Source organism: Pseudonaja textilis, chromosome 6 (assembly GCF_049901715.1).
Source record: "Pseudonaja textilis isolate UNSWEBS1 chromosome 6, rPseTex1.2, whole genome shotgun sequence".
Classification (NCBI taxonomy): Eukaryota; Metazoa; Chordata; class Lepidosauria; order Squamata; family Elapidae; genus Pseudonaja; species Pseudonaja textilis.
Genome location: NC_141995.1, coordinates 5,420,766 through 5,430,010, shown reverse-complemented (window position 1 = coordinate 5,430,010; position 9,245 = coordinate 5,420,766).

Sequence of the window (9,245 nt, the reverse complement as noted above, 5' to 3'; positions counted from 1 at the left end):
TAGGGATACACCCTAGCAGGATCTGCAGGGCAGGCAGGCAGGCAGGCAAAATATGTGAGATAAACGTTTTTGTAGCTTATACTCAGTAAAACAGATACACAGTGCTAATTAAATAGTTTATTCCAGTAAGAGTTACAGCATAGTCAAAACAGTCCATATATCATTCACTAGTTCAGTCCGTCCAGGGATTATTCAGTTGCAAATTCCAGTGTTGAAAAAGAGAGGTCAGTAAACTTACAAATATCAGTCCAGTGATATATCTCCTTGCAGTAGAGATATGAAAAACTCAAAAAACTCCTCTCTTCCTTCAGCAACTCAGCAGTAGGGGAAACACGCAGCTAGCAAACCATGCAATCCAGTAATTGTCAGCAAACAATCAGGTTCTCTTGCTCCCTCTTATGGTGGTTTCACACCACACCCAAAATTACATGCTTTGCAGTTTTAAAGTGACACACATTTAAACTTACAATCATAGTTTATATATATTATTTTACCCAAACTCCGTTAGGTAACCTATGTTATTCCTAACAGTCTCCACCCGTTTCTCAAAGCATCTGAAGGCAAACCAAGAAGCAATGGATTTAAACTTACCAAGGAGAGAGACGACTTAGAACGAGGGAGAGAAATTTCTCGACAGTGAGAACAATTAACCAGTGGAACAGCTTCCCACCAGAAGTCATGGCTGCTCCATCACTGGAGGCCTTCAAGAAGAGACTGGACGGTCACTAGTCTGGAATGGTATAGGGTCTCCTCCTTGAACAGGGGGTTGGACTAGAAGACCTCCAGGTTCCCTGTTATTCTGTTAAATACAGTTTCCTCGGTTTCAACTGGGAAACTGTGAGCATTGTCGACCCAGCCAAGTCCAAAAATGCTGGAGAATTCCGCAAAACCTGGCAATCAGACAAATTGGCCATCAACAAACGCATACAAGTGAAGAACATCTACATATCATTCAAAACAATAAAATAGATTAAAAGGCAGGAGAAAAGAACAAAGCACCACTTTGCCAGCAATCAACACCCAGAGGAGCAGAGATTCGTACCAAAATTAGCATTATGCCAACAGTCAAGCAGTAAAGAATACCCCAATCAGGGAATTACTAACACAGACAAACAAGCTGACAATAAACAACAGCCTAGTCAAGAAACCAGCAAGAAAGAAAAAAAATAGAGCTCCCACCACACTGACACGTCTAGCTACTTGTATATAGACAGACAGCAAACCCTTCTAACATTGATGATGTTACGTAGTTGAGAAGTAAAACCTGTGCAAGAAAACCACCAAGTACAAAGAGCACCAAGGACCCCACAGTCGTCTCCTCCTCCTCCTCCTCCTCCTCTGCCAACCCCACTTCCTTCTAGGACTGATGATGTTCCCTAGTTGGGTCATGAAATGTCCACAAGAAAGCAATTTCAGACAGTATCAAGAACCCCACACTCCTCCTCTTCCTCACCTTCCTCCTTTTCTCCCCCTCTGCCTTCCCTGTGCCAATCCCACTTCGTTCTGGAACTGATGATGTTCCCTAGTTGGGTCATGAAATGTCTGCAAAACCCAGCTGAGAGAGCATCAAGGACCCCACGTTCTTCTTATCCTCTTCCTCCCTCCTCCTCTTTGTCTTCCTCTTTCCCCCTCCCTCCCTTCTGCCTTCCCTGTGCCAACCTCCCTTCGTTCTAGCACTGATGGTGTTCCCTAGCTGGATCATGAAACGTCTGAAAGAAAACAATTTCAGACAACACCAAGGAAGCTGGCAGAGAAGAAGGTGTTTCTTCACCGCTGATTGACCTGATCCTGACAATGGAGCTCCGCGACCAACATCTGGAGTCTTCCACCTCTGCTAATAGCCACATCCTTTTCATAACAAGCTTTCCCCAAGGCCGACGAGCCCAGCATGGCTGTCCTCTTGGCTCCCCTTCAGCCTTCAAACCGGGGCAACTTCAGCCCGTCAACTCCTGTTCATGTATCTTTGCAGCCCATTCAGTAGAAGCGGGAACCAGGCGTCGCCTCCCCAAGGGCTCCACTTTGGGGGTGAGCTCATTTTGGTCCCCAAAATAAACCCCATTTATCTTGCAAACCGCAAGGCCGAAGACGTGAAGATTTTGTGAGCCACGGTTCCAACGTTTTCTCCGCATGTCTCGCCTACCTTTTGCAGGTAAGCCCTCCTCCTCCTCCTCCAAACCAACGGGAGAGACGCTGACACCAAGCCAGCTGCCAGCAGGGACAGACATCTCCTGGGGAGGAACTTTTAGTCCAGAATAACCTGCTCCCTATAATTAAAAACAGCTCCCCTTCCTCTCCTTCGCAGGCCCCACTTCTCGAGCCTGCCAAGAGTGGCTGTGCCACTTGCTGCTTCTGCAGAACGTGTTCCTGTGTTTTCCTCAGAACTTAGCCCAGTTCTCTTTGCGAGAGTTGGAGGACATAAACCGAGGCTGCTCTTCTCACATGTTCATGGACTGTAGAAATCAGGCAAACGCTTGCTTTGAAGATGATTAGGGGATGGACAAAGATGATTAGCAGCCTGGAGGCTAAAACATACGGCGAACAATTGCAAAGATTGGGTACGTCTAGTTGAATGAAGAGGACTGGGGGTTGTGACATGACGGCAGGTCATCTTTCAATATTTGAGGGGCTGCCCCAAAGAAGAGAAGGTCAACCTATTCTCCAAAACATCAGAAGCACCAGAAATGGTGGGATTCAAAAAAAAAATTGTACTACTGGTTCTGGGGGTGTGGCTTGGTGGGCGTGGCTTGGTGGGCGTGGCAGGGGAAGGATACTGCAAAATCCCCCTTCCCTCCCCACCCCACTAACCTGCTTTCCAGCTCCGTTCTCCTGTGCAGGGCAACCAAAGGAGACCCAGCCGATCAGCTGGGACTCAACGGGAGGCAGAGAAGAGATGGGGTTGGCGAGGCCGGTCAGTGGTGGGATTGGCCGGTTCTCTGAACCACCCAAATTTTCTGCTACTGGTTCTGTAGAACTGGTCAGAACCGGCTGAATACCCCCTCTGACTAGAAGGCAGGACAAAAAGCAACGGATGGAAATTAATCAAGGAGAGAAGTAAACCTGGGTGAACTCCTAGGAGTGAGAAGAATTAATCCGTGGAACAACTTGCCACTAGAAGTTGTGGTTGCTCCATTCCTGGAGGCATTTTTAAAGAAGAGATTGGACGGCCAATTGTCTGAAATGGTACAGGGCAGTGATGGCTAACCTTTTATGGGTGCGCGTGATCTCCCAAAATATAATGCACATACGTCCCTATGCATGTGCCCCACCCCTGCACCTGTAGACCCCGTGCATGCACGTGCAACACCCCCACACACACATGTTCCCTGACTCCTGCACATGCGTGGCAGAGACCCAAAGACCAGCTGGCCGGTGAGAGGCACCCGCACGCACCTGCATGGAGGAGCTAAGCTGCAGCAACAGCTCGCGTGCCCACCGAGAGAGCTCTTCATGCCCCCTATGCCATAGGTTCTCCACCCAGGTATAGGGTTTCTTGCTTGAGCATGGGCTGGACTAGAAGATCTCCAAGGTCCCTTCCAGCTCTATTCTGATTCTGAACTGTGGCAAGAAAGATCATAAGATAGGGCAAAACTCACTTGGCAAAGGTCTCACTTCGCGACACAAATGTTGGGCTCCAAAGTTGAGGATTACCTGTAGGAGTCTCTGAGGCGCAGGGGTTAGAGCAGGGGTTCCCAAGCACTGGGCTCCGGACCGATACCGGTCCATGGATCATTTTGTACCGGGCCACCTACTTTGCTTGGGCGCCGCCATCTTGTTTCAACGGCGCTTGAGAAAGTGCTTCCGGGTGAGCTTGTCGGTCGTCAGTTGGATGGAAAGTGGTGTTTGGGTGCTGAAGGAATCCTCGCGCCTTAGTTTCATTGAAGAGGGGGGCGCTTCGAATGAAGAGCCGTCCGGATGGCGGTGGAGTCTCGCGTAACGGAGGAGATTAAGAAAGAGCCCGAAAAGCCCATCGATCGCGAGAAGGTACAAAGGAGGAATTGAAGGTGGCGGGGAGAAGCGGGGGATGGATGGCTGGCCGGTCACTCGGCTCACCTTGCCTTGGTCGTGCGTGATGATGCCAGTACCGGGCCGTGGATCATTTTGTGATGCCGGTACCGGGCCGTGGTACAAAAAAGGTTGGGGGCCACTGGGTTAGAATGCAGTACTGCAAGCTACTTCTGCTGATTGCTGTCTGCCTACAATTTGACAGTTCAAATCCCACCAGGCCCGAGGTGGAGTCAGCCTTCCATCCTTCCAAGGTGGGTAAAATGAGGATTGTTGGGGGCAATATGTTGACTCTGTGAACCGCTTAGAGAGGGTTCTCAAGCCCTATAAAGCGGTATATAAGTCTAAGGGCTATTGCTACTACCGGGGGCGGGGGGGGGAGAAAATGGAGGGACATGTCTAATTAATTTTGCTCCCTTTCCAACGTTCTGCAAATCTGCTTTCTTCATCCGCCTGCCGGATGTCGAGGGAGCGATGGCACAGAGACGGATGGGCGCTCTCCAGCCCTCTGACAACTAAACGATGGGCTTCCTTCTCCTGGCGGTGCGAAAGATGAAAGTTTTTTTAAAACGGCAATAATGTTTTGCCTAAATTCTTGTGGAAATAGCTTCTGACCTTTTCTGAAGCAATGTGGTTTCAGCTTTCCAGTAAGAAAGCTCCCTGCTAATGATTTAGCTCCGTTTTCTAATAAATATTTGGTGCGAGACAGGCCCTCGTACAGCCCGGGGGCTTCAGGGACCCATTATTTATGAGTCAGGAGTGAATCATGGCGCTTGGCAAACAGCTCCGGCTTTGTGGCCAAGGTATTTTTTCCACTTGGTAGCAGCGAATGCTTGTAAATTCTTCCTTGTTAGATGGTCTAAAACCCGACGCTTCCCTGCTTTGCAAAGCTCTCCTCCAGCTTTGGTGGCCTGGCCGACACCGGGAAGTCTGGCTGAAGGCATCTGCGTGTTGTTGGGTTCTCCTTGCTCTGTCTGGCCGATGTTCTCCTCCTCCCATGGCTTCGCTTCCCCTCCATCCGTAGGGAATGATTTCTTCCCCTAAGCCTCTCTAGCTGCAGAATTCGGGAAAGGTGGAATTCAATAGGCCTGTGAGATCACCCAGAGAGTAGGAAACCAGGACGAGGGAAGGTCACACAATGGCCAGTGGGACAAGATGAAAAATAGCAGGCACAGATTGCTCAACTATTAGGCCGGCTTCCAAAAAAAGTGGAAGGGTGTGCAGAAACGGAAGGGGATCGGTGCCTGATGTGGAAATGGTTGACTGGCCGACCTTCAGACTATCCAGTTTTGGCCACCACAATATCCTGTTTTGGTCACAACACTATCTTAAAAAAACAAAAGATGTTGGCACTCTAGAAAGAGTGCAGAGAAGAGCAACGAAGATGATTAGGAAACTGAAGGCTGAAACAGATGAAGAATGGTTGCAGGAATTGGGAATGTCTGGTCTAATGAAGAGGAGTGTGATGACCCAGGGCATGGCACAATAGCAACAAAGTCACAAAAGTAGATAAAGTCCCTTTAATATCTCCAACTTGGCCTTTAATACCTCCACCTTTGCCCCCAATGTCCAGTTATCATTGGTTGGAGAAAAAAACTCCCCTAAGAGCAGTTTTTAAAGGGAAGAAATTCCATCCGAACCCAAAGTACGTATAAATTATAAATAAAAACCAACACAAACCACAGCTGCAGCAATTCACGAGACAGGGCAGGATAAGGGATTGCAGACTTCAAAAGATAACGAAACACACACAATTGGGAGGACGCCAGAACCCAGATAAGACTCGACAAACAAAGATAATTCACACTTTGCTTCCAGCAAGGTGCTGTGGGCAAACTGAGGCCCTTACACCTTTTCTTGCAAAAGTTCCGTGGCTCAAACTAGGTAACATCATCAGTGCTAGAAGAGAGAGGGATTTGTGGAGAGGAAGAGAAAGAGGAGGAGGAGGACAGAAAATATTGGAATGTGCTCAAATGAGTAGATTGACATTTGAAATTAGAGAGCAAGAGGATAAACAATTTTATAAAATTTGGGACCTTTTTTTAAATCAATGGTTAGATAACAAAATACAATAATGAAATATGTAGAATCTTGGAAAATAATAAACATATAAAGATATACTTTTTTTTTCTTTTTTACTGTATAAAAATATTTTTTTAGGATAGATTTGGGAAGATTATATGAACTGTTACAAAATGATACTAAGTAAATTATAGTTATCTCGCAAAATATGAATGAATAAAATTATTGTCAAATGATTGAATAATAATGATACTAGGGTATGTAATTTTTGATTGAGAATATGAGTTATTGTGCAATGTAACTGTAATTGATGACTATGAAATGGATGCACAAAAAATTTGTAAACCAACCAGCACACTGCTTGTATATAAGGCTGATGTTTTTATGTTTTGTTTGTTTATGTTTGTTTTTAAAAATCAATAAAAAAAATTACAAAAAAAAGAGAAGGAGGAGGAGGAGGAGGAGGAGGAGGAGGAGAACTGTGAGGTGCTTAGTGTTCTCAAAACTTAATGGTTTTCTTTCATTATCCAACTAGGTGAGGTCATCAGTGCCAGTAAGTATGTCTCCAAAGATTGTAAGATATGATGCCTCCAGAAAGACTGATTATCTGAAGAAAGCTCAGATTTTGACTCTACTGGAGGTCTCTTCTAGGGATCTCAACTTAACCCCTATTTCTTTTTGGAGGCAATGGTCCATCCTGCCCCCCCACTGAAGCATTACAAAAGACCTTTGGACTGATTCTTGGAATGCTTTTCTCCTTCCACAGCTTGCTCAAGCGTAATAAAACCTGAAGATCTGTCTTCATCAATCATCAGCAATTGAGGTTGGTCAAGGTCCAAGTTGGCCCGTCCAAAGAGAAAGGGAAGGCTGCAGGCTGGAGAAAGCGGGGGGACGGGAGGGGGGGTGTTCCTCAGATCTGCAAGCTTGCTTCCCAACGCTTCCATCTTCTTTGAGGTTCCTTCCTGCTCTCCTGATCTCTCAGGGTCACATGGAGAAATCCCATCCAGGTAGAGTATTCCAGGCATTGACCACTCTGTTGCTGAAGACGTATTTCCTGCAATTGAGTTTCATATGGTTTACCCCAGGGGTGGGATGCTACCGGTTCTGCTCAGCTCTATAGAACTGGTAGCTTGGAAGAGCAGCAAACCCCAAACCGGTTCTGTATTTGCTGCTGTTTGGTCCACCCGCCCGCCCGGGCTCTTACCTGTCTTTTATTTCCTGCTTTTTCAACCTCAGCTGCTTTGAGCGGCACAGCTGAGGTTGAAAAAGCAGGGGGAAAAGTGGCTTTTCAAATGCTGCGCACCCACGCGCGGTGCTTATCAGCTCTCCGGGTGGCACAGCTTAAGGGTTTTTACACAAGCGCACAGCGTCAGGTGCAAAACATAGTCACCCGAACCAGTAGTAACACTGGTTGAATCCTGCCCTGGTTTATCCTTATTGATTGTGTGCTCGTGTATTGTTGAGCTTGACGCTGAAGTAGTCATTGACAGGTAGGACATGGTCGTGGATAATTTTAAGTACTACGTTTAGATCAGACCGAAGGCGGCGTAGCTCTAAGTTGTCTAAGCCTAAAATTTTAAGTCTGGAGGCATAAGGTCTTCTGTTTCAAATAGAGGAGTGGAGGACGCTTCTCATGAAATATTTCTGGAGTCTCTCAATTGCATCCTATTATTATTAGAATAGAACATTAATGAATTAATGAAGAACATTAATGTTCTAATGAATTAATGTTCTATTCTATTCTATTCTGTTCCATATTTCTATTCTATTCTATTTACATTATTCCATTCCATTCCATATTTTCTATCCTATCCTATCCTATCCTATCCTATCCTATCCTATCCTATTCCATTCCCTCTTTCCTCTCCCCTCCCCTTCCCCTTTTCCTTCCCCTTCTCCTTCCTTTCCATTCTATAGCAGAAAAGTACTGAAATTTGTAATAAGTATAGCTTCATAGGTGGGACATGCCCCTCCCCATGTTAGAATGGTCCAAAAAAGGAGGCGAAGTAGCAACGCCCCTCTTTGAATCCTGCTCCCCTGCAGGCCGAAGCAGCCACCACACATCCATTCACAGTAAGCCAGACTTCCTCAGGCATTCTTCAGCATCTTGGCTTCCTGTAATGTGTGAACACGGTTCCAACAGTTCCCCAGGGGGGTGAGGGTGGGGGCTGCATAAGGATGATTGCTTGCTTTCTCCTCTTTCTTCTGGCCTCGTGAAAATCCCTCCTGCCAAGGACCTGCTGACTGACCGATGGCAATGAATCAGGAGGCAAACCCCCATTCCACACACCCCCAGTCCTTCCCAAAGAAGAGACTTCTAACTTCACTCGGTCAGGATCTTCTGCTCCAAAACATACATTCGTTCATTGATGGAAACAGCCAAACTCTGGTTAGGGTTGCAAACAATAAACTGACTGTTGTGCAGAATCCATTTGTCTTGGCTGCGGTGATGCCAAACACCGATATTATGTATGTATGTATGTATGTATGTATGTATGTATGTGTGTGTGTATGTATGTATGTATGTATGTATGTGTGTATCTATGTATCTATGTACCTATGTATGTATGTATGTATGTATATGTGTGTGTGTGTGTGTGTGTGTGTGTGTGTGTGTGTGTGTGTGTATATATATATATATATATATATATATATATATATATATAAAATTTATATATATGTATGTATCATTTCCTTTTGTGTGTGTGTGTGTGTGTGTGTGTATGGTATTCAGCTTTGTTCGGGTATTTTCCCATGTCATTGCAGTTGTGCTTTTAAAGTTGTAGCAACGTTTCGGCAGAATCTCATCTGCCATCAACAGGCTTCTGTATTGTGTTCGTAGTGGGGTCCTTGGTGCTCTCTGAGCTTGATGGGAATTTTTTTGCATATGTTTCATGACCCAAGTAGGTAATATTATCAGAGCTAGAAGGGAGTGGGGTTGGAAGAGGAGGAGGAGGAGGAGAAAAGAAGAAGAAGAAGAAGAAGAAGAAGAAGAAGAAGAAGAAGAAGAAGAAGAAGAAGAAGAAGAAGAAGAAGAAGAAGAAGAAGAAGAAGAAGAAGAAGAAGAAGAAGAAGAAGAAGAAGAACTACTACTACTACTACTACTACTATGGGGTCCTTGGTGTTCTCTGAGTTGGGTGGTTTTCCTGAAGATGTTTCATGACCCAACTAGGTAACAATATCAGTGTTAGAAGAGAATGGGGTTTGCAGATACTACTACT